This window comes from Acomys russatus, chromosome 3 (assembly GCF_903995435.1).
Source record: "Acomys russatus chromosome 3, mAcoRus1.1, whole genome shotgun sequence".
Lineage (NCBI taxonomy): Eukaryota > Metazoa > Chordata > Mammalia > Rodentia > Muridae > Acomys > Acomys russatus.
The window spans coordinates 68769465-68793106 of record NC_067139.1 but is presented as its reverse complement, the minus strand read 5'-3'; the positions used below and the strand labels follow the sequence as shown (position 1 = coordinate 68793106).

Sequence of the window (23642 nt, the reverse complement as noted above, 5' to 3'; positions counted from 1 at the left end):
AGTGTGAAAAACAAGCTGGAACTGGTGTGTCTTAGACAAGGTCCAGGGGCGTCCCTCTGCTACTGTGGGAGTTCTCATAGTCTGCCTGTTCGGCTGCTGGGTCTGGCACGCTGAGATTGTTGTTAAAAGCCTGTATAAAAGGTACCCAGGTAAATGGCAGATGACTTTTCTGCATTGAGCAGGTCCTCGAGTAGAGATACGGGCTTGGGAAAGGAGAGAAGGTTGTGGGAGAGGGCACAGGCTACTTAGTCTTAAAGTTTTCTCACACTTTCTGTGTCACTGTAGCCACCGTCCCCTGAAATAGCTAGCCAATAGCCATTCAGTGTGGCTGTGGCCACCCCATAAAAACACAGTACAAGACAGGAAGCTAGGAGATTGTTAGGAAGACTCCTCCCTATGTCCTGGCCTGGTGATTTTGTGGCCTGTGCCCTTGCCCTGGCCCTACCAACCTCCCACGCAGAGGACTCCTCACCACTACAGTCACATGCAGTCCCCATGAGAAGCCCAGAGCTACCAATGCTGGAAGCTCTGTTGTTGGGAGCCATGGTCCTCTGTAGCACAGAGGTCTCTATTGTGGCCTGATGGCAGCTAGGCCTGACCTGTGAGGCTGAGGAGGCGGGGCCTAGGGACTGACAGTAGAGCTATTCATGGCTCTGCCCTGGTTTTCTGATGCCTCCCATAGTGGATTTGGGTGGGGGGGTGAAGTGGGAGGAGGAGGAGAGGGAGGGACTAGAGTTGCTATTGTTTGGGGCTACTGGTGCCCATTGTGTTCTGTGGAGGTCTTCTGCTGGCTGCCCTGATTCACTGAGCCCTACGGTTCTCAGATTCCAGCCCTGCCTTCTTTCTCCCCTGGCCTTTTGTGGGCACCTGTGTTAAGGACCCTCGCTGCTTTTTATGTCATGTGGTCTGCCTGGAGCTCCTTGGGTAACCATCGGAACAGCTGGGAAGGAGCTGGATGCCGAGTCTGGCTTGTCAGCTGCCTGCCCGCCACCTTGGGAAACATGTCCACAGAGCTCTCACTGCCCAGCTGCACCCTTGGGTGGGGGCCAGGCACGTGCCTCAGCGGCTGTCAGTCTTGTAGGCACCCCCATCTTTCTTTGTGCTCACCCTGTGTCGGGTCCCTCGTCCTTCCTTGAGCTCTCAGAGGCAGAAAAGCCTGCTTTCCAGCAGCCCAGCCAGCAACCACCCCGGCTGCTGAGCCACGGCTCTTCGCCTTTGTTTAGCCACCCTGAGCTCTTAAAAGCCGGCAGCAGCCAGCATGTGCAGGATACCAGTGGACGCCTTCACAGTGCGAGTCTCCGTACTGGACCAAAGGTTTAGCGGCTCCCTGGCTGTATCTCAATCTCTCAGCTAAGACAAGCTTTCCCTTTGTTCTGTCACCCTCTTAGCAGATCATATAGTGACTCTTAGAATGAAGACAGGAGTGCTCACTAGGTTTGGGCCATTTTGTATGATTCCTCCCTCCCCCCTTCCCTCCTTCTCCCCCTTCCCTCCTTCTCCCCCTTCCCTCCTTCCGCAGTGAGTGTGTGTGTGTGTGTGTGAGTGTGAGTGTGAGTGTGTGTGTGTGTGTGTGTGTGTGTGTGTGTGTGTGTGTGTTAGGTAGGATGGGAACCAGTCACCTGATCCTCAGAAAAAGCACCTCCTGACAGTATAGTAAGATTGCCACTGAAGTCCTGTCAGAAGAGCCATTGGTGGCAGGGTGCTGGAGAATTGGAGGAATAGTTTATTTTGGTCTCTATGGTTGTGATTTTTCCTTACCTGAAGGGAAGTAGTGTCTGTCCCTTTACCTCTTCATGTGGCCCTCCCCTCCTCCCAGTTTTTGGTGGTTAAAAGGAGCATTCTCCTGTGAAAGTCAGTCCCTTTGTTGGGGAGGCCCAATGGCACTCGGAGGAAGGATAGCAGACTACCAAGAAGAGACTTGATACCCTAGCACCATATTCAGGGGGAGGAGGTCCCCCTTGGTCACAGTCATAGGGAAGGGGGATTGGGGTGAAAGTGGGAGGGAGGGAGGAATGGGAGGATGTATGGGATGGGATAGAAAATGAGATGTAATATGAATTATTTTATCTTTCAATAAAAATGTGTTAAAAAAAAAAAAAAAGGAGCATTCTCTTTGGAGGCCCGCTCTCACTGCAGGGTCAGGCAGTTCCCCCTGGGGGTGAATCTGCCGTTTCTGTCTTCTGTCTAAACCACACCAGGATCTGTCAGAGCCTTTGAAATGTTGGGTAACTCTCTGTCCAGAACATTTCTTTTTGACTTTTTCAGAACTTACCATCTTCAGATAGAGCCTGGCTGGCTGTTTGACTTGACTGTTGTCAGCGGTCTTTCAAATTAGGCGTCACACTCAGCCCCAGAAGCCTTATTTTTTTTTTTTTTTTGGTTGTTTTTTTTTTTTTTTTTTTTTTTTTGAGACAGATACTCTCTGTGTTAGCCTTGGCTGTTCTGGACTTTCTGTATTTGCTTTGTAGACCAGGTTGGCTCCGAAGTCACAGCGATCTGCCCGCCTCTGCCTCCTGAGAGCTGGGATTAAAGGCGTGTACCTCTCCACCCCCCTTGTTTGTTAGACTGTCTTCATGTCAGTAGACACGGCATCCATGAGACTCAGATTGGAAAGGGCTGGAGTTCATTGTTACATGTGTAAAATGTGGCTCCCATTTTGGGAGTAGATGCATCCAAATGATCTCTGGAGAGGTCACAATCCAGGCTGCTTGGTTGTGCTGGCTAGCTTTTTTGTCACCTTACCACAAGTCAGGGTCATCCAGAAAGAGGGAACCTCAGTTGAGAAAAATGCTTCCATCAGATTGGTCCGCAGGCAAGTATGTGGGGCAGTGTCTTGATTGGTGATTGACATGGAAGGGCCCAGCCCCATGTGGATGGTACCATCCCTGCCTGGCTGGTGGTCTTAGGTTGTGTAAGAAAGCAACCTGAGCAAACCATGAAGAGTAAGCCCTTGCTTCAGTTCCTGCCTTGAATTCCTGCCCTGACTTCCCTCTATGGTGGGCAATGACTTCGAAGTGTAAGTTAAAACAAACTTTCTCCCTGTCTTAGTTAGGGTTTTATGCTGTGAAAAGACACCATGACCTAGGCAACTCTTGGTTTTTCAAGACAGGGTTTCTCTGTGTAGCCTTGGCTGTCCTGGACTCACTTTTTAGACCGGGCTGGCCTCGAACTCACAGTGATCCATGTGCCTCTGTCTCCTGAGTGCTGGGATTAAAGGCGCGCGCCACCATGCCCGGCTAAGGCAACTCTTATAAAGGCAAACATTTAACTGGGGCTGGTTCACAGTTTCAGAGGTTTAGTCCATTGTCATCATGGTGGGAAGCACGGCAGCGTGCAGGCAGACATGGTGCTGGAAGAGCCAAGAGTTCTACATCTTGATCCAAAGGCAGCCGGGAGGAGGCTTTCATTGCACACAGGGCAGAGCATGAGCATAGGAGACCTCAAAGCCCACCCCCACAGTGACACACTTCCTCCAACAAGGCCACACCTCCTAACAGTGCCACTCCCTGTGAGTCAAGCAAACACATGAGTCGATGGGGCCAAACCTATTCAAACCAGCACCCTCCAAGTTGTTTTGCTTTTATCACGCTGTGTGATCGCAACAATACAAGCCACACCATGACGCAGGTGCTCAGGACAAAAGCAATAGGGCTGGGGCTTGAATCCTGGAGGTGCAGTGGCTGGCCACCGACAGGTCACTTTCTTGGACGTAGGCCTTTGACTGGATAATGGAAGGAAGGAAGGGCTGCTCAGACAAACCTGGGCAAGGTTCTAGCTTTTTAGTTTTATGAGTCTTAACTCCAAAACGGTGGATCACTGTCTTGAAAGTCCCTTGTCCTGTTGGGATCTTGTAGGAGAAAGTATCTTCAGATAGGTAAGCTGAACAAAGCTCGTCCCTCTCCCAGACAGGTTTTTCCCTGCTCTTCCAGGCAGGTGGCCCTAATGAGTGGCTGCGGTTCCCTGTTGGAGCTGCACTGCCCTGAGCCCCGTTGCACCCTGCCTCTCTGCCTGGTCCTTAGGGGCTCTTCAGAGGGAGCCAGTGACTGTGGTTAAGTCTTGTGTGGACATCGACTCCATTCTTCTTGGTCAAGTCACATTACTCCTGTTTACTGATACAGTATCTCTCTTGTGAAGTTGGATCTGGAGAGAAGAAAATCAAGCTTTTTGTTTTATCTCTCACCAGAGTGAGCTCATATCAGTAAAGCAAATTACAGAAATGTAGAGATAAACCTATATAATGCCTCTGTGTACACACTTCGTTTTTTTGTTTTTTTGTTTGGTTTTTTTAAGACAAGGTTTCTCTGTGTAACAGGTCTGGCTGTCCTGGAACACTCTCTGTAGTCCAGGCTGGCCTTGAACTCATGGAGATCCGCCTGCCTCTGCCTCCCAAGTGCTGGGATTAAAGGCGTGCGCCACCATGCCTGGCGACAGGATTTTTTCTTTCTCTCTCTCTGTGTGTGTGTGTGTGTGTGTGTGTGTAAGTGTAAATGTAAGTGTAAAACAGAGTCCTGGCTGTCCTGGACTCACTTTATAGACCAGGCTATAAACTCACAGAGATCTGCCTGCCTCTACCTCCCGAGTGCTGGGATTAAAGGCTAAGCCACCACTCCTGGCCACACATGCTTCTTAGCTTTGGACCTGGGTGGTGTTTAAATTTTCTGTCTGTTCTGTTTGCAAGAGGCAAAAATATTCTTTCCTTGGCATCCTCTGGGTGGGATTCTGGCTTTTTATCTGCCTTTGCCCGTCCAGCCTCACCCTTGGTCCCTGTGCCTAGCCAGCTCTGCCTGCTTCCCTTCCCACCTGCTGTCCTACTGTTTCCTTCCTTGAGGGCAGGACAGGTGCAGCCTTGGTCGCTGCCCCTTGTTGTGTATCTGCCCTGCTCCCCCACCCTGGAAGATGGCTGAGGGCCTCAGAGGAGGCAGGTTTCACTCAGTCAGCTTAGAGTAGCTTTCACAGCTGTGAAATGGGAATACAAATAACCCATTGGCTTATTGGAGTAAGGCTTGCCCACTGTGCACGAGTCCCTCCAGCTTCCTTCTCTAGCTCCACCAAAGCAAAGAAGAATCCCATGACCATCTAATGGCCTATGCTAAAATACCAATTAGTTCCACAGTGGAAGCATTTCTCCAGGCAAGCATACCAGGTTCCTGCAAGTCCATACACAGTGAGGAAACACGCCCCCTAATGGTGATTTGCCCTCCAAGTGCCCTGCCTGCTCATGCTGCTCAACTGCTCTTTAGCAGCATCAGTGTCACCTGGGAGCTGCTGAGTTGCAGAACCTTGTGGGAGAAGGAAGGTTAACCTGGGATCTGCTAATCAGAGCCTGTCTTTACAGAGATTCCAAGGCACTTATGTGCACTTTCAAGTCTGAGAGGCACTGACCCTGATGCCTGCCCTGTTGTTTTCACACCTTGACAGTGTTTTGTGGATTTGTCCTTTACCCTCTGGCTTTCTGTAAAGTCATGTACTTTTAAGAGGCCTGAAGCTCCAGCTCTGTGTTCCCTTTCCTGTGGTGTGCAATGTAAAGCAGGTGTCCTGGATGTCTGGAGGTGGAGCTGAGACCTAGTGAGCCCCCTTATGACTGCCGGTGAGGTCATCTTTGGGGCAAGGAGCTAGGGGGTAATTGGAGCCTCTCTGGGCCGTCTGGTACTGCTTACCCCCCCCCCCCATCTGTCTTCCTCAGTCCGTACCAGCTGGAGGATAGAGTCACAATCAGGCTGTAGGTGTGGTTTGCATTTTGGGGACACTCAAAGCATTCTATCCAAAGATGCTTTGCTGTATATTGGTGTTCAAATAAATAGTTAAGGAGACTACAAATTGACATTTCCTGTTTATTTTATTTTTTTACAGAGGTAGTAGTAAAACAAAACACAACATAAAACAAAAAGTAACACGAACAGAAGGAAAAGAGCCCAAGAAAAGGCACAAGAAACAGAGAGCTACTCATTTGCACACTCAGAAATCCCACAGAAACACTAAATTGGAAGCCATAAATATATACAAAGGACCTGTAGAGCAAAAAGAAGAAAAAGCATTACGATGATGATGAAATTTAAAAAGAGAGAGAGAGAGGGAGAGAAAAAGCCTTGATATGACATTCTAAGATGCTGTTGAGTTTGTTTTCTGTGGGCCATCTATTACTAGGCATGCAACCTACAAGTGAGAGTAGTTTGTTTCCCCAGTGAGCCTCCCTTGGAAGACATACGTTATCATTTGTAAATGGTTGTCACCCGAAGATAGCTTCTGGGTTCGGATGGGGGCATGGTCCTCTTCTTTCAGGGTTAGGACCCGTTTGCTGCAGAACCCTGCAGGCCCTCTGTATGCCGCCTCAGTGCCTGTGAGTCACCTGTGGGTCGATTAAGGCCTGTTCTCTTGGTGTTCGCCATCCCCTCTATGTCATACTCTGCCTCCTCTTCCACGGTGCTCCCTGGGCCCTGAGGAGAGGGATTTGATGGAGAAATGTGGTTAGGGCCGAGTGTTCAGGTTTCTCACTCTCTGCATAATGTGTGTCCGAAGGTCTCTGCATTTGTTCCCATCTGCTGCAGGAGGCGGCTTCTTTGATGATGGCTGAGCAAGGCACTGATCTGCTTCCCTGGCTGGAGTCTCTGTTTTTCAAGAAATCATTGGAGGTGGCTCTCCACTGCTTGCCAGTCCCTGCACTCTAGTCATGGGCCGTGGGAAGGAATTCATACCTGTCGCACATGCCCAACTGCTGCCTCCCCACCCCTCTGGTCTGCGGTTTAGGAGGTGGTCTGCAACCCTGTCCTCAGTTTCCTACCATTGATGCCTGGTTTTCTGAGGAGCCCCTCCTTTTTCGTTTTCTCATTTGGTAGTCTTGAGCACTTAGCTTTACTTGGTTTTCCCCAGTAGGCTTCACTTTTCATAGCTTCTTATGGAAGGCTTTTGTTTGCTTGTTTTGTCTTCGTTTTGTTACTTCCCTGAGGATCTTTACCTTGCTCAGGGAGGCCCTCTCTGGGCAGGGGAAGGTTGGAGGACTTCTTCAGAATACCATCTTGGGGAGGGGGATAGTGAGGTCTAGATGTCTCAAAATGTCGAGTATTGTAGTGTGCCATGCACATTTGTCTGCACAAAGTTTTAAACATCTTAGAACCATAATCATTATGCCTTTTAGGCATGAAGAAAATGGAGGCAAGGAGTAAATACATCTTATTCAAAATTTCCTCATATTTCACTGCGTTAGAGAAGCCGGGTGGGAGCAGCCCACATAAAAGAGAACATTTCATATCCCCATTAGGCATGCAGGTCAAATGTTTGCAACTCCACAGAGCTGCGTTACTGGCCAACAGAGACCTCGTTATTGAGACCGTTTTCTTCTCCAGAGTTGGCTTATTCTTCACTGGGAGTAACTGTAGAGTTCTCAGACTTCAAGAGAAGCTCTTATCCTAATGTTGCTCTTGCAGAGGTGGCCGAGTGGTTTGTCTTGGTCTGTCCATAGGGCCCAGCCTAGAGCTGGGATGCACAGGGGGCTCTGCTGATGAAATGCACTGGAGGCTGAGTCTGGTTCAATGAAATAGTTGTCTGCTACAAGCTTGCTTACTGTATGTCCCCATGTGTGCATGAGGCAGCAGCACCATTGCTCTCGCACCTGTGTAACCTCACCCGCCTCACACCTTAAACCAGCTGCTCCGTGGAGCACATCCTGGTCTGCTTTCTGCTTTCCAGTGCCTACTTGCTGTAGTTAGGAGCTGGAATCCTTCTACATTGGAGTTATCTGCACCATGCCCTCATGAGGCAGAAACAAGTCATAAAGTGTCCTCTCCCACAACAAAGGAGGCACTGGCTGAGCTAGCTGGTGTAGTGAGGGGATGCCAAGCAGGCTGTCTAGCTCTGCTGGCCTGGGAACCGTTGATCATATGGCTCCCACTGGAGAGTTTCTGAGTTGGCACAGGGCCTGGTCTATGTGTCCTGAGTTCTGGGGATACAGCACACTGCCTTCTGAGCTCGCTTTCTTTCTTTCTTTCTTTCTTTCTTTCTTTCTTTCTTTCTTTTTTTCTTTTCTTTCTTGTCTTTTCTTTCTTTTTCTTTTCTTTCTTTTTCTTTCTTTCTTTCTTTCTTTCTTTCTTTCTTTTTTTCTTTTCTTTTCAGTTTTTCGAGACAGGGTTTCTCTGTGTTCTTTTCCCCGCCCGGAGTGCCGTGGCCCAGATTCTCTGCATTGTGTGCAACTGGCTGAAGTCCTCTAGTGCTCTTGCCAGGGGATCTTGTAAACGTTTTGCCAGGACTTAACATTTTCTGAAGATTATCAGGTATAGAACGCTATGACAGTGTCAGCCCTGTGTCTTGTGAGTGGGTGGCTTCGCCTTTGATGGCAGAGGAAAAGTGGTGTGGGAAATGAAATTGTAACCCAGGGAGGTGCAGGGTGGAAGTGTTGGGTGCCTCACCTGCCTCACCTGGGCTTGTGGATGCTGCACTGATGCTGTGGGTGCAGTTGTACAGGCTGTGAGATGAATCATTCCGAAAGCCTCTGCTTGGCCCGCAGACTTGTTGCCTTAATGCTCTGGCTGTTGCCGCCCCCTCCTCCTCTTCCCCTCCTCTTCTAACCCTCCTCTCACCACCTCCCTCTTCCTCCTCCTCCTTTTTTTTTTTTTTTTTTTTTTTATAAAGAGAAAAAACTATAGACTGTGCTTTGACTTGAGGCCTCTTATTTTATGCAACCACTTATAATTTGTGTTTGGTTGATGTTTCTGCATGATTAGTCAGGTCATGCACTTTCCTCAGGAACACTTCCTGCAGCAGAAGCAGTCAGTGTGTCCCAGGTGCAACCACTCGAGGTTGGTTTGACTCAGTTTGACTCATTGTTGGCAATGTGAGCAGTAGCGCGCTGTCAGCTGGTTTCTCCACAGCTAGGTTACTAGGCTGCCCTATGTAATTAGTCAGTGTGCCCTGTGGGGAGGAGCTTGGAGACGTACATTTTCAGATGTAGGAATTTTGAAAGATTGGGTTAATCCTGTCATGGTTATTGAATGGTGATACTCTGATTTCATAATTCCCTCTTCAGTTTTCCTTCTACAGCCTTTTCCTATAAGGAACTCATTCTTGTTCTCTCTGTGTCTCTGTCTCTCTGTCTGTCTCTGTCTGTCGCTGTCTGTCTCTCTGTGTCTGTCTGTCTCTCTGTGTCTGTCTGTCTGTCTCCGTTTCTCTCTCTCTCTCCTTTCCATGTCTATTCTAGTTTTTATTGAAGGAAACTTCTGGAAGCATCTCCTGGACTGATCAGCATGCTCTGTTTGGGTTCAACTGGACCCAGGTTATCATTTTCCAGTGTGCACCCTATGGAGCCAGCTAACTCTGCTTGCCACCATGCTGGGTTTCTGGATCAGAGCTTTTTTGAACAAAGGCTTCTGTAGCTTTTAAAAAAAATCATAAAAAGAGTAAGTCTGAAAATCACTCAATTTAGGCAACCTCCATTCTAGGCCCAGTGGTGCCCCTCCCCTGACCCATATCCACCCTCCCTTAGAACAGCTCCAGTGCTAACAAAAGCTAACTCTAAATTAGCCAAGAGTTCTGTGGTTGTTCCTGACACTCTGGGTTTAAGGTTATGGGTTGTTGCAGGTAGAAACTCAGTGTTTGATATTCAGTGTTTAACAGGAAGCCAGGCACAGAACACCGGGACCCTTGGAAAGCCCAATTGGATTCAGAGCTAGGTGGCTAGATTCTCTTGAAGTGGTGGGCCTGACAGACTTGGGGCTCTCTCCTTCTGCTGCAGCCATACTTGAGGGCAGTACTTGCAGTAAAGGAAGACACCGCCTCTAAAACCTTAGCATGCCTGCCCAGGGCAGAGCCCCACTTTTTGATCCTGGTGAGTGGCTGGTAGGCCTTGGGTGTGGGGTATTGGGGACACAGACACATCTGACTCTAGGGTGAGTCAGAGCCAAGCCCCACCTTTTGCCCGGAGGGTAGCAGTGCTTTGGGCTGAGGCATAAAATGGTTGCTTTGTGAGACTCCTGTGGATAGTAAGGCGGGTATTTTGGCACGTCACTGCATGCTTTTCTTCTACTGGAGCCGTTGCCCCTTTCGTACCCACTTGTACCCACCTTTTCCTAGTCTGCTCTCCTGGGCCAACTGTTCCTCAGCTTGTAAATGAATATCGCTACTACCCTATAAGCTCTAAAGCCTTCTCACTGGAAACATCCAGGGCCCAGGAATACTACTCAGAGGCTCAGAAAGGTCCTAGCACTACAAAATAGGGCTACGCTTCATTGGGAAGGGTTCAGCTAGGCAGTGCGTGCTGGGAGCCTTCAAGTCTCGTGAAGAGGTAGAATCTTGGTTAATGGCCTGCTCTGGAGAACTAGAGGGAGGGGAAAGTGCAAGGGTCATTAACTGTGTGTGAAGGGGTGGGCCTGTATAGCTTGGGGGTAAGAGTGACGTCACTGAGGTCCATTGGGTGTTCAGAAAAAAACAGAGGAACAAATGGGAGCGGGAAGGATGGAGATAGCTGTAAGAGACCTTCAGGACTTGAGTGTGCAAGATGAAGATCTGAGCTGCAGTCCCTGGAGGAAGTGGGAGGAGTCACGAACAGCTCATAAACAGATGTCTCAGAGCCTGGGTGCGCACTGACTAAGATACCTTAGGGACCCTGGGGCAGTGGACCACAGCCAACTTTTTTGCCTGGGTCTTGGGGATCAGGGTTGAATGGCAAGACATAGATGGCACCGACAGCCGAGAATAGGAGTGGAGAGAGGCTCTGAGATGTGCACTACCTTTCAGGAGTGTGCTAAACACAAAGTGCACAGCCTGCCCTAAGCTGACAAGGCAGCTGGTGCTGCATAGTTAGTCTGGTTCTGCAAGGTAAGTCTGGAGCACTTGTTGCCACGCCCGCCTAGCTCTGGTTCCCCTTTGTTCACTGCCCTCCGGCTTCCTTTCCTCTTGGCCACAGTCTTCCTGCCAGTCTGTGTCTCTTGCTTCTTCCTGTGATGTGTTGTCTGTATCAGAAAGGAGCTATTGCTGTCATAGCCTCTCAACATTTATCTTAGTAAAACACTGACTGAGATTGAGGGGGGCTGAGATCTGCATTTCTAGCCAGCTCGTGTTCCTGGTGCTGTTACCTGATCCAAGGTGACAATGCTCAGTTTTTTAACCCATACATTGTCCAAAAAGGGCAAGTAAGAATGAGGAGATTCCCTGACAGCCGCCTGAGTGGAGGCCCTAGGGATTGGTGAAGGAGGCCGGCCTCCTCTTTGGGTGACATAGGAGTTGACTCCTTTGGGTGTGGCATAGCCAAACACAAACCGCAGGCTCTAGACAGCTAGCTCTGAGTCCCAGGGGCTGAGGGCAAATCTGGAAATGAGGGGAGGACATTGATTCATTCATCCATAATATTATATCCCAACAGCAGTTTCCCCTCCCTCTTCTCCTCCCAGTTCCCCCTGCCCACTCAAGCTCCCCTCTCCCCTAGATCCACTCTTCTTCCATTTCCCTTCTGCAAAGAGCAGGCCTCCCAGGGATATCAACTAAACATGGCATAACAAGTTACAATAAGACTAGGCACACACCCTCATTCCAAGTCTGGACGAGGCAGCCAAGTAGGAGGAAAAGGGTCCCAAAAGCAAGCAAAAGAGTAAGCTGGGTGTGATGGTGCAAACCTGTAATCCCAGTACTCTGGGAGGCAGAGGCAGGCAGATCTCTATGAGTTCGAGGCCAGCCTGGCTTACAAAGCGAATCTAGGATAGCCAAGGCTACACAGAGAAACCCTTTCTTGAAAAACCAAATAAATAAACAAATAAATAGTTCTTAAAAAATATTTATTAAAAAAAGAAGTCACCAGGTGGTGGTGGTGGCGGCGGTGGCACACGTCTTTAATCCCAGCACTTGGGAGGCAGAGGCAGGCCGATCTCTGCAAGTTCGAGGCTAGCCTGGTCTACACAGTCCAGGACAGCCAAGGCTGTCTTCGGGAAAAAAAAAAGTCAGAGGCAGCCCCTGCTTTCGCTATTAGGAGTCCCACAAGAAGACCAAGCTACACAATCATAACATATATGCAGGGGGCCTAGGCCAGACTGATGCATGGTTCCTGACTGTCATGTCAGTCTCTGAGCTCCTATGAGCCCTGGTTAGTTGATTCTGTGGGCTGTGTTCTTGTGGTGTCCTTGACCCTTCTGGCTTCTACAATCCTTTCTCTACTTCTTCAGACGGATTCCCTCAGCTCAGCCTAATGATTGGCTGTGGCCCTTTGCACCTGCTTCTTTCAAGTTGTTGGATGATGCCTCTCTGATGACAGTTACTTAGGCTCTCATCTATGAGTACAGCAGCCTGTCATTAGGAATCATTTCATTGACTTTTGTTTTTCCTCAGTCATGTTTGGTTCTACCCTAGGTCTCTAGCCTATTCAGTCTCTGGTTCCTGGTCCTCCAGGCAGTGTCAGGGGTGGGCTCCCTCTCATGGCATGTGTCTCAAGTTGGACCAGTCATTGGTTGGATACTCCCACACGTTCTCTCCTTCACCACAGCACATTTTGCAGGCAGAACAAATTGAACGTTGGTTTTGTGGCTGGGTAGGTGTCCCAGTCCCTCCATCTGAAGGTTGGTTGATTATAGACGATGGCCAGTTCAGGCTCCGTATCCCCTATCACTAGTATTGCTGGTATCACCCTTGTAGATTCCAGGTTTCTAATTCACCCCCAAATGCCCCCAGTCCCCAGTTGTCTCTCTCAGTACTCCCTCTGCCCCCACATGATCCTTAGTGTTCCTGTCCCTTCTGCTCCCAGGCCACCTATGGCATCTAGTCTGTTTCCTCTTCCCAGGGAGACTCATGAATCCCCCCCCCTTGAGCCCTCCTTGTTACTTAGCAGTAAAGTGTGATTATCCTTTACATCTCATGTTCACTTATAAGTGAGTACATATCATGTGTGTCTTTCTGGGTCTGGTATCTCACTCAGGATGATTTTATTCCCCCTAGTTCATCCATTTGCCTGCAAATTTCATGATGTCGGTTTTTCTTTTTTCTTTTTCAGCTGAGGAATATTCCATTGTGTAAATATACCACATTTTCTTTATCCATTCTTTGGTTGAGGGACATCTAGATTGTCTCCAGTTTCTGGCTATTACAAGTAAAGCTACTGTGAACATAGTTGAACAATTGTTCTTGTAGGATGAAGTGTCCTGTAGGTTATCTTCCCAGGGGTGGTATAGCTGAGTCTTGAGATACGTTGATGCCTAATTTTCTGAAAAAACCACCATACTGATTTCCAAAGTGGCTGTGCAAATTTACACTCCCACCAGCAGCGGAGGAGTGTTCCCCATGCTCCGCATCCTCACTTGTGTTTTTGATCTTAACCGTTCTCATAAGTTTAAGATGGAGTCTCAGAGTCAATTGATTCGCATTTCCCTCATGGCTAAGGGTGATTTCTTTAGGTGTTTTTCAGCCATTTGAGATTCCTCTGTTGAGAATTCTGTTTAGTTTCTTGAGTTCTTTACATATTTTGGATACTAGCCCTCTAACGAATATGGAGTTAGTGAAAATCTTTTCCCATTTTCTAGGCCATTTTGTCTTCTTGATGCTAGCTTTAACCTTACAGAAGCGTTCAGTTTCATGAAGTCCCATTTATTGTTGATCTTAGTGCCTGAGCTGTTGGTGTTCTGTTCAGGGAGTTGTTTCTTGTGCAATGGGTTCAAGGCTCTTGCCCAGTTCTTTTCTATCAGGTTCAGTGTGTCTAGTTTTATGTTGAGATCTTTGATCCGTTTGGACTTAGTTTTGTGCAAGGTAATAAATATGGATCTATTTGCATTCTTCTACATGCAATATCCAGTTAGACCATCACCATTTGTTAAATGTTTTCTTTTTTCCATTGTATAAGTTTGGCTTCTTTGTCAAAAATCAGTTGTCTGTAGGTGTATAGATTTACTCCTGGGTCTTCGATTTGATTTCATTGATCAGCCTGTCTATTTTTGTGTGTTTGTTTGTTTGTTTTGGCAATACCAAGCAGTTTTTTATTAATGTAGGTCTGTAGTAATCTTGAAATCAAATATGGTGATGCCTCCAGAAGTTCTTTTATGGTATAGGATTGTTTCAGCTATCCTGGACTTTTTGGTGTGTGTGTGGTTTTTTTTTTTTTTTTTTTTTCCATGTGAAGTTGAGTATTGCTCTTTAAAGGTCTGCAGAGAATTGTTGTGTATTCTTTTTTTGTTTGTTTGTTGTTTTGTTTTGAGACAGAGTTTCTTTGTGTAGCCCTGGCTGACCTGGATCTCTCTGTAGACCTGGCTACCCTCTAACTCAGAGATCCACCTGCCAACTCCTGGCTTTGTGTTGGAAATTTTGATGGGTATTGCATTATATTTATAGATTGCTTTTAATAAAATGGCCATTTTTACTGTGTTAATCTACTGATCCATGGGCATGGGAGATCTTTCCATCTTCTGATATCTTCTTCAGTGACTTGAAGTTCTTGTCATACAGGTCTTTGCTTGGTTAGAATTACACCAAGATATTTTATATTATTTGTGGCTATTGTGAAGGGTGTTGTTTCCCAATTTCCTTCTTAGCTCTTGTCATTTGTATATAGGATGGTTGATGATTCTTTTTAGTTAATGTTGTATCCAGCCACTTCACCAAAGGTGCTTATCAGTTTCTACCTCAAGTTTTGCTTTAAAGATCTAATCTTTATGCTGGGTGTGGTTCCTACCTTATCCCACCCTGGGGAGGCAGAAGCAAGTGGATCTCTGTGATTTGGAGGCCAGCCAGGGTGAGATCCTGTCAATAATAATAATAGCAGTAGTAGTAATAGCAACAACAGCAACAGCAGTAATAAATAATCCAGTCTTTAATCTGAACTGATAGCTTTTTGTATCTAGCTTTTCATTGTTCTCACCAATGCTTTAAACCAACATATATTTGATTGTCTGTCTTACAGTGTATGTAGAAGGCCAGTTCAGCAGAGCTCAGTTTGTTTTCCATATAGGGCTCCCAGGGTAGTTACCGTGTTGGCAGGACTGTCTTCCTTTACTGGGGCTTTGGTGGGGAACACTCTTTCAGGCTGTGGCAGACTCTTCTCTTTGCTGGTTTGGGACCAAACTCCATGCTTTGCTGTTGACTGTTAGCTGGGGTTGTGCATGTGCATTCCTCGTACAGTCTCTGGTCCCAAGTGTCTCCACCATCTCAGACCGGCAACAGTGCAACACAGCTGGTTATGCTTGGAGCCTCTGAAATCTGTTTTGCCCTCAGCTGGAAAAGAGCTTTGTTTTTAAGGGCTTATGTAATTACAGTCAGCCCTACATACCTACAGGTTCTGAATCTATGGATTCAACCAACCACAGATTGAAAATACTCAGGAAACAAGTTGTGTCTGTCTGTGCACATATTTTTCCTTGACATCGTTTCTTAAGCAATACAGTAAGTGCCAATTTACAGAGTATTTATAGTGCATAAGGGATTATAAGTGGTCTAGAGATGATTTAAATTTCGAGAAGATAGACATAAACTGCATATTAAAAATACCTTTTTAAAACCACATTTTATTTACTTGTGCACTTTTGTGCATGTATTTGTATGCATATCTATTTATAGCTGTTTGCCTGTGTGGGTGCTTGTCAAAGGTCAGCTTGCAGGAGTCAGTTTTCTGTTGGATTCCAGAGCTAGAACTCTGTTGTTAGGCTTGGTGGCTGGTGCCTTGACCTGCTTGAGCTATCTGGCTGGCTCTACCACCTCCTTTGGAAAGGACCTGACTGGGCTTTGGCTTCCTTACCATTCCTCCACAGAGACAACTGCAGTGTACCATTTTAAGATGAGTTGATTTGTACCTTAAGTACAAAGTTTCTTTTGCTCTTCATGTGGTAATGGTTCCTGGTGCTTTTACCTCACTAAGTAAAAAGCAGCAACTAAAACTACTTCCTAGTAGTGTAATGAGTGAGAGCATGTGAATTGAGCAGACACACCCAACTTTCTCTTGAAGCACCAGATACGTTAAGGGAAATCTTTATAAGGAATCAGTGTACCAGTTTGGGCATCAATGGGGTGGATGATAGGTGGGGCATAATAGAAGAAAAAATGCAAACTACGAATAAATGACTGAGTGATTCTTTTTAAAGTATAAGAATTGGTGGTGCCCGGTGATTCTGGGGAGGGAGAGGAGGAAAAGGGCACCTATGTGAAATCCTCAGACAAAAAAAGGGAGTGGAGTGGGATGAAGTCAATAAACATGAACACACTTGAAATCAGGTGATGTGGCTTTTACCCCTGACTCCTTCCTCTCCGCCATGTACTGCTCACCTCCCTCTTCAGTGTTAACTCTACAGTAGGAAGGCCCGAGCCTAGTAGACTCAGGTGTCATGGAAGTTAATGTCGAGACCACACTGTGCAGTTTTCCAGCTTAGTTTTGTTTCTTTTTTTTAATCATCCCTAAAATACTGGTGGTTTGGTTGGGGGAACACAACTAAATAGATACAAACAAAAACCAGACAGACAACAATTAGAAACCCAGTAATGCTGGCAACATGGATTTAGCAAATGGCTCAGGCAGATCATCCTGTACTCTCTGCTCAGGGATACAGTTTCCAAACATTTTAATTGTCTTAATTAAGGATTGCTGGGCATATGGAAAGCACCTACTATGAATAACAGCAAGCCAAAAAATAAAACAAAAACCAAAAAACTAGGAAGAATCAGCCTATTTAGATAAGAGTATTTTGTGGAAAACTGTTCGGACATTTTGTTTATATTAAGAGAATTGCAGTACTGTGAAATAAGAACAAGCTAGCATTTTAAAAGGGCAATTTAGAACGCAAAAAGTTATTTAAAAGAAACAAGAGCTGAGCAAAAATATCATACAGTTATTAAGAGTCAGTAGGAGGTAAAGTTAAAGTAGTTTTCCAGAAGATCTTAGATAGGAGGTGGATAATAGTGCAGGGAAGGCAGGGTGATGGGAAGATTAGCCCAGGTTCCCACGTCCGGGAAAAGGAGCTGCAGAGAGTGGGGCATCATGGAGGGAAACGCTTCTCAGAGAAGAAAGTCACTGTCTTCAGGTAGGAAGATCCTCTGCCAGTAGAACCACCTGGGTGAAGGTAGACCTGGATGCGGTGCCAGTGTCTCAGTATGTGTGTACAGAGAGAAACCATTGCAGTACCAAGATCAGGGACAAGGATGCGGTGCCAGCGTCTCAGTATGTGTGTACAGAGAGAAACCATTGCAGTACCAAGATCAGGGACAAAGAGAGATTCAGCCTTCTTGAGAATGTAGAAGGACAAGGGATGACGTCACTTTCTTCATGAAATTGACTCCCAGAATAGGGTTCTACTCCCAGGTAACTCTGTACCTCATCTAAAAACCTCAGGATCCCCTACAACACTAAGCATAGGCAGGCCCTCCTGTGGGCTCTACCCACAGAGAACTATGCTTCTACCTGTCAACCAGCCTGGTCAGTGCTGCTCTGACGATAGGAATAGAACTTACTGAGAGCAGGTTTCAACAGCTGAAGAGAAAAAGCACACATGGTGTGTCGGCTCCGTCTGCCGGTTCACGTAGTCATCATAATATCAACTCTGACAATGACCACAGCCAGCTCTACAGCTTCACGATAATTAGAAAGGAGAGGCGGAATGGGACAAACATGAGGGCATGGCTTAGGAGAGAAAGATGGGGTTTGTAAGGAATAGAGTTAAATCCCAGCCATCTTCCTGAGTGGACACTGAACAGGTAATGCTGAAAAGTGAAAACCAGGGAATAGTGGTAGTAATGTAAGTGCATAAATGTGAAGTCAGTCCAGGAGATGCCCCTGGAGGCAGGAGCTGATGCAGAGGCCATGGAGGGGAGCTGCTTACTGGCTTGCTTCCTAATGGCTTGTTCAGCCTGCTTTCTTACAAAACGCAGGACCACTAGACCAGGGATGTCAACACCCACAATGGGATTGGGCCCTCCTCCATCAGTCACTAATTCAGAAAATGCCTTATAGTAGAGTCCCCTTCCCCCTCTCCAAGACAGGGTTTCTCTGCATAGCCTTGGCTGTCCTCGACTCACTTTGTAGACCAGGCTGGCCTCAAACTCACAGAGATCCGCCTGCCTCTGCTTCCCAAGTGCTGGGATTAAAGGTGCACCACCACACCTGACAGCTGGGTGTTACAGAGACATTTTCTCAATTAAGGTTCTCCTTTCAGATAACTCTAGTTTGTGTGTCAAGTTGACGTAAGATTAGCCAGCACAGTCAGCTAGAGGTAGTGTGCTTCATAAAGTAGAAAAGGCCTGTCAATTTTTCATTGTTGATTCTTGTGTTTTGTGATAGTTGATTTTTATATTGTATGCAGGTAAAATTAAACATTCAAAACAACAGGGAATAAGCGATGCATGGCACGTGGTAAGGAGCAGGGGCTCAATAAAGTGTACAAGCAAGTGTGCACACTACCCCACTTATTAATCCGTTCATTCCTCGTAGCAGGTCTGGGAACTGAGGTCAGGGCTTTATGTGTGGTAGGCAAGTGCTGCACTACGCTTCTAGTTCGTGAAATGTATTGTTCACAGTGGGCCATAGTCAAACTGGTGCATTTGTTCTCGTATCAGTGACCAAAATACCCGAGAGAAGCAACTTAATTAATCTTGTGGGTTTGTTTTGACCCATACCTCCGAGAGGCTAAGTTCATCGCAGTAAGGAAGGTGAGATGGAGGGTTTGGCAGTAGGAGCATGTGCTGACAAGAAAGCTACGTGAAGTTAAAACCCCAGTCCCAAATGACCTCCTTGTACCAACTAGGCCCACCTCCTAAAAGGCAGAGCTGTCTCAAATGATGCTATCCTCTGGGGAACAGGTATTTAAAACATAAGCCTGTGGGAGACATGCCAGGTTCAAATCATACCAGTTGAAAAGCCATGGTCTGGTCTGGAGAGATGGCTCAGGGGTTAAGAGCACTGTCTGCTCTTCCAGAATTCCTGAGTTCAATTCCCAGCAATCACATGGTGGCTCACAGCCATCTGTAATGAGATCTAGTGCCCTCTTCTGGCATGCAGGTGTACATGCAGACAGAGCTCTCATATATACATTAAATAAATACACAAATCTTTTAAAAAGCCATGGTCTACTGGTCTCTCACTGTCAGTTCACTCTCATTTTTCTGAATTAGAAATATTTTATAAGCCAGGTGTGGTGGCACGCATCTTTAAGGCCAGCACTTGGGAGGGAGAGACAGGTGGGTTTCTCTGAGTTTGACGCCAGCCTGGTCTACAAAGAGAGTTCCAGGACAGCTAAGGCTACAAACCCTGTCTTGGGGGCGGGACTATTTTATAGTTGAGCGGGTGCTAATGTTTTTTAATTAAGAAAAAAGTCAGTGGGGAAGATCGTAGCTTTAATGTGATAGACCAGGGAGCCCTGTTTATGATGACTGGGGGTTGGCTCACCACTCCACTCCCCTATAGTGGCCTCCATCAGTGTCTGTAATCCGAGGCGGTAATGGCAAGTGTGGTGGAAACCTTTTTGCAAAATCACTTACAGACCCATACCATGCAGCTCCCTTTCAGGCTCTGGTTTCCCATTTGGCCTTTACCCACAAGCCTACAAATTGTTCCGTAATCACAAGCCATGATGTTCATGTTTCATACTTAGTGTGTATTCATTTTCTTTTGCTAGCTTATTTTCATGAGGCAGATTCTTAGTCATGAGTTAATTGGATTAAGGATATAAGCAGATTTAATGTCTGTAACTGTTGGCTTTCCATCTGCTGCCTGCAAGGTATGGATATGCTTGCCACTAGTAGTGGTGGCATCCTCTTAAATTTGAAAGCACAAGCTAGTGCCCATCGAGAGTGTGTGGATTCTATTTTCAGTGAGTAACAGCTCTGGCTGTCCTGGAATTCACTCTGTAGTCCAGAGCCTTGAACTCACAAAGATCTGCTTGTCTCTGCCTCCCCGCGTGTTAGGATCAAAGGCCACTCCCCCCCCCCTCCCCGCCGCGATGGTGAATATTTTTACATCTGTAAATTAGTCTGCCTTTCCATTTCTTTATACTGTTAATAGCCATTCTTTACCCATGCCTCAGTCTTTTTTTTTATTGGGCATGAGTCACTGTTACAAACATTTATCTTCTTTCAGCAGCAGGACTGCACCTTCAGAAAGATTTCACAATTTATGTTTCTTTTATTTTAATGTAACTTGTAATCATATGGGAATTTGGTGGTAATCTTATACTTTACTTTTTTCCCCCTGTTGTCTCAAAAGAGAAGATAATTAAAGAGGAGATGGGCCTGAATACCCCATTCTCCAGAGTGCATGGTCACTTGCATGTGTAGTGTGCCCTTAAATATTTAGATTTATTTTTGCCGATTTAATTCCCCTCAGAGTGCTAAGCAGCTTCTCAACAACAATACAAAGTAGCTTTTAGGTTCTTCTCTTCTGTGTCTGCTGGTGTCTGAAAAGTTTATTTACTTTTAGGAAGCCAAGATTGGTTCCCCTGCCCCATCTCTCTGTATCTGTATATCTCTGTCTGTCTCTCTCTCTGTGTCTCTGTGTCTGTCTGTCTACCTGTCTCTCTCTGTGTATCTGTATATCTGTCTCTCTCTTTGCATGTCTGTCTGTCTGTCTGTCTCTGTCTCTCGCTTTGTGTGCGTGCGTGAGTGCGTGTAGGTAAAGAGTACAGGTATCAGCAGTTGGTACTTGGCTAAATTCTGCCTTCACTGATGAGTCTTAGTTTTGCCACTGAGGTGAAATGCCAGGGACCCTGGATACTTTGGAGTCATTTGGGGTCAGGTCTAGTGTTTTGTGTCATCACAGCTGTGACTGGGAAAAGCCAGAGCAGGAGGCTCATGAGTGCTCTGTCCTTTTTTTCTACTCCTGAGGTTTTGAGACGCTGGGTCCTATCTTTGCCTCCCCACTGATGGGAGACCATTGCACCCTGTTGGGGAGGATAGGTTTAGGCTGGGCTGAAAAAACAGCGTTCCTGTTTTTCTATAATATAAGCTGTAAAATATGCCTTTGGGCTTCTGGCCAACAGGAGAGAAAATGAGACCCCTGAAAGAGAACCCAAGGCCACCACATTTCCCTTCCTGAGACTTATGGCGGAGAGCCGGGAGGTAGGGTGGAGAAAGGCTGAAATTTTTATTCCCCTTGAAAGAGTTTCCCTTTCTGGGAGTTGGGGATGGGGAAACAAGTCCCTCAGGAGGACATGCCTACTGCAGGCCAAGTTATCATTTGTCCAAAGGAGACAGCACAATGCTCATGCGTGTTGTTGGCTTGTAAGTTGCAGGCGGGACATGCTGTGTAAATGTGACACCCTGTGTTCTGGATGGGAGTGTGTGGCCGCTGCTAGTGTGGTGCCAAGTGTTGGGAAGTAACTACACTTGAGGATTTTTAAATTTAGGTCTCGGCTGTTGCAGTTCTATTACGATGTCTTGGACCACCCTATCTGGTGTTTGCAGACAGAGTTGTTTCCTGTTTGCTTGTAGGACTTGTAGAGCGGAGGAGGGTGAACTAGATGGGGAGGGAAGATGGCACCCTGAGTGCTGGTGCCCTCCAGAGTGCTGGTTTCCCTGTGCCATGGTCTCCTGTGTGTCTGTGTTCTCCACAGTGAACTGTGAACTAGAACTGAGGGAGGCCAAGGATTTGTAAGGTGATGGCTCCTGTGTCACCCACAGGGTGATCCTGAAGGCCTGGAGCTGGGCACAGGGTGAGTCAGCATGGCTGTGCAAAGCAGACTGTGTGCTGGTGAGAAGAGAGAGGCGCCTTAGAGCTCTTGACCTTGTTGTGGTAACCCGTGGCCATGGAGTATCCTCTAGGTGTTCAAACATCTGGGTGTCTGTGTGGCCTGCTTCCTCAGCTTCTCTGTGAACCCCAAGGAAGAAGAGGGTGCATTTGGTGCTCTGAGGAAGGGTAGTCTTGTCTGTAAGAGGAACAGAGTTGCTACCACTTGGGACATTTGGCTGTCTTCATGACATATTTCAATGGCCAAGCCTGTTGGTTTTAATGGGTTCTAGGTTTGTTTTTTCCTCCTACACAGGACAATACAGCTATCTCTAATCTTCTCTCTTTTCCCACAAATGTCCTCAAGTGAAACAGAGAACCTTTGTGCTTTGGGGAATGTCATTTCTGGTTAGGTGTCTACCGGGCCCATTACACACCCTAGCCAGGGTGCTGCATCCAGACAGCCAGGGCCCTTCTGTCTTCTCAGGGTCCCTACAGAGACGATAGCCTCTCCATGTGTGGTCGCTGCTCCACACAGGCAAGGGTCTCGCCAAGGAACTTGTTAACACAGATTCAGAGCCCAACCAGAGTACACAAAATGGTGGGGAGGCTAGACTCTGCAGAATGTGAGGTAGACTCTGTGATGTGTGAGGTGTGAGGTCTGAGGTGAGCCCCTTGCAGCACCAGGGACCGATCATACACTGCTTGTTTCAGGTGAGGGCCCTGGTTGCCTCAGTAGGGCAGGGCCTTGATTGGGTGAGGCTGTACTTTGAAGGATGATGCCTGTGCCTTTTCTCGAGCTTCTCCCTTTTGTTGCTAGGCTAGTTCTGTGGTGCTCATGCCTGTGGCTGTGTGCCTGGTATTCAAAGCCCGTGAGCACCTGGGATAGTGTGTTCCCACTCATTCTTAGAGGACATGGAAGTTTCATGGAAGTGTTCTGGTAGTGGTGATAGTGGGGCAGGATAGACATGGGACTGGCTGGGTAGTGAGAGGCCACTCCTGCTGTCTGGCCTATCCCTCCTAGGAGCTGCAACAGGTAGGGTGAGTTGCATACTGTGGAGTGTGGCTGGGTATGCACAGGCCTGTTTCTAGAGGACGGTGGGCTCATGCTTCTTTTTTGTGCCCCTTTCTCAGGATACTGCAAGCCTGCAGCTACACCCATGGTCACCTGTAAAACTGATTTTTGCAAATACCCTCTCCTCAGGAAAGCTGCAGACATTGGTTATTTGAGATGTCTGGGTGGAGGGGTTGTCTCTTCACTGGCAGGGTGGTCTTCGTACATGGGTCCTGGTCCCTCCTACCCCTGAACGTCTTCTTGTCTGTATGTAGGTGTGGGGCGGTGGTTTGGGGAGATGGTAGTACCTCCTGTCTGTACACAGGGCTGGGATCCTTCCTGAAGCCTCAGATCTGCCCCCTTCTTTCAGCTTGCATACCCCACCCTGTTCTACCATTCATCCATGCTTTACTCCTGAGGGTGATGACAAAGGAAAGTGGCACTGGTGGGCCCGGCTCTGGTGGCAGACAGATCAGAAACAACACACACTGCTCACTCTGCAGCTCCAAGGCTGTTCCCACTGGGACAGTATGGTCTGGACTTACTGTATTTGGTCAGGAGGCTAAGCCATGGTCATGGTGGATAGGTGTAAGAGGTAGAAAGGAGGATGGAGTGATGGCAAATGCTGGCTGCTGCTGCCAGCCTCAGGGGTCTCACTGCTGCACAGGCTGAGCCCCGCAACTTGTCTCAGACAAGAGAGAATGAACATGGAGCCTTAACTGTGTCTCTGTGTTGGCTCCTGTGCAAGCCTGCTGATCTTCCAGGTTTCTTCCCATCATGGCTTCCTGTGACAAGCTTTCATGTCCTTGGTTGGCTGTGGTGGGTAAAAGAATGTGGACAGTGAAATCTGCTCTCCATGGCTCAGGGTCTGGGCTCTGCCCTTGCCTTCTTTTTTTAAGTATGCATTTCTGGGGCCAAGGTCTCACTGTGTAGCCCAAGTTGGCCTGGAGCTCACAGCAATGCTCCTACCTCAGTTTCCCCAAAGCTGGGATT

At 47.3% G+C, this 23642-nt stretch overlaps 1 protein-coding gene across 1 annotated transcript in view; it reads left to right on the top strand.

Annotated features, from left to right (window-relative positions):
- The window catches only part of Tspan14 (tetraspanin 14), a 60344-nt gene that overhangs the window by 8816 nt on the left and 27886 nt on the right, over nucleotides 1-23642 (top strand). The window lies entirely within an intron of this gene.